Source organism: Pseudorca crassidens, chromosome 9 (assembly GCF_039906515.1).
Source record: "Pseudorca crassidens isolate mPseCra1 chromosome 9, mPseCra1.hap1, whole genome shotgun sequence".
Classification (NCBI taxonomy): domain Eukaryota; kingdom Metazoa; phylum Chordata; class Mammalia; order Artiodactyla; family Delphinidae; genus Pseudorca; species Pseudorca crassidens.
This window is the reverse complement of record NC_090304.1, coordinates 9,701,812-9,703,878: the sequence shown is the minus strand read 5'-3', so window position 1 is coordinate 9,703,878 and position 2,067 is coordinate 9,701,812. Positions and strand designations below refer to the sequence as shown.

General features: G+C 41.3%; 1 pseudogene; it reads left to right on the top strand.

The window, feature by feature from the left end:
- Positions 1–842: 842 nt before the first annotated feature.
- Positions 843–1,652, top strand: LOC137231217 (spindle and kinetochore-associated protein 2 pseudogene; annotated as a pseudogene).
- The last annotated feature ends 415 nt before the right edge of the window (positions 1,653–2,067 follow it).

Here is a 2,067-nt window from a genome sequence, read left to right as displayed (position 1 = left end):
GACTTCCCTGGTGGCACAGTGGTTAAGAATCCACCTGCCAATGCAAGGGACACGGGTTCAAGCCCTGGTCCGGGAAGATCCCACATGCCACGGAGCAGCTAAGCCCGTGAACCACAACTACTGAGCCTGCACTCTAGAGCCTGCAAGCCACAACTACTGAAGCCTGCATGCCTAGAGCCCGTGCTCCGCAACAAGAGAAGCCAGCGCAATAAGAAGCGTGCGCACCACAACGAAGACCCAGTGCAGCCAGAAATAAAATAAAATAAAATAATTAATTTTAAAAAAGAAAGAATGGATCTTAGGGGACTTTCCTGGTGGTCCAGTGGTTAAGACGCCACACTTCCACTGCTGGGGGCACTAAGATCCCACAAGCTGCACGGCCCGCCCCCCCCCCAACCAAAAAAAGGATCTTAGTAGCCAAGACATGGAAGCAACCTAAATGTCCATTGACAGATGAATGGATAAAGAAGATGTGGTACATATATACAATGGAATACTACTCAGCCATAAAGAAGAACGCAATAATGCCATTTGCGGCAACATGGATGGACCTAGAGATTATCATACAAAGTAAGCCAGACAGTGAAAGATAAATATCATATGTAATCGCTTATATGTGGTATCTTAAAAAAAATGATACAAATGAACTTATTTACAAAACAGAAATAGGCCTACAGACATAGAAAATGAACTTATGGTTATCAAAGGGAAAAGGGGGGAAGGGATTAATTAGGAGTTTGGGATTAACATATACATACTACTATATATAAAATAGATAACCAACAAGGACCTACTGTATAGCACAGGGAACTATGTTCAATATTTTGTAATAACCTATAAGGGAAAAGAATCTGAAAAAGAATAGATACATATATATGTATAATTGAATCACTGTACTGTACATCTAAAACTAATGCAACATTGTAAATCAGCTATACTTCATTTAAAGAAATTAAAATTAAAAAAAAGAATGGAGGAGGAATGTCAACTATTCAACACGGAGGCAGAGGTCGATAAGCTGGAACTGATGTTCCAGAAAGCTGACTCTGATCCGGATTACATTCAGTACAGGTTGAAATAGGAAATCAAGACTAATTATCCTGATTCAGCAGGCAAGAAAAATCCAGTTACACTCTTAAAGGAATTGTCAGCAATAAAGTCTCGATATCAAACTCTGCATGCATGCTTTAAACCACTCGCTGTGGAGCACAAAGAGACTAAGAGCCGCATTGGTGCTACTTTCAATAAGACTATGACCTTGATACAAGAACTACAAAAGCAAACAGACCTGAAGCTCTTACCACTGACTGAAGAAGAGAAAACTGCGGCCGAGCAATTAAGAGCTCACATATCAGACTTATGATGAAGAAATGGACTTGCAAAAGGGAACCCTAATGGGGAAGAGATCAATTCCAGAGAGATTTAGGAAGATGTCTTGTTAGCATTTGATGACCGTTGGTGGGGGGGATGACAAAGGAGATTTGGCTTGGGTTACTGGACAGTGATGCCTGCCACAAGAGAAGGGAATACGAGAAGAAGGGCAAATATTGTACTCATAATGTTCGGCCAAAGGGATGGAATGGAAATAGAGAAATTTAAAAAACTATATGCGTATACACTTAGTCTTGTAATTTCAGGCAAGTAAGTCTCAACACCATTTTGTATCTGTTTTTGTATAATCAGGATAACACAGATGTCCTGGCCTATTGTGAAAGAAAATTATGTACCATCAGTCAGTCAAATGTGAATGAACATGCTGTGGAAATTAAAGGATAGAAAAAAAAAAAAAAGAAAGAATGGATGTGGTGATCATTTTGCAATGTACACCTGAAACTAATATTATGTGTCAATTATAGTTCAAGATAAAAGAATGTCGGGCTTCCCTGGTGGTGCAGTGGTTGAGAATCCACCTGCCAATGTAGGGGACACGGGTTCAAATCCTGATCCGGGAAGATCCCACATGCCACAGAGCAGCTAGGCCCATGCGCCACAACTACTGAGCCTGTGCTCTAGAGCCCACGAGCCACAACTACTGAGCCCACGTGCCACAACTACTGAAGCCCGTGC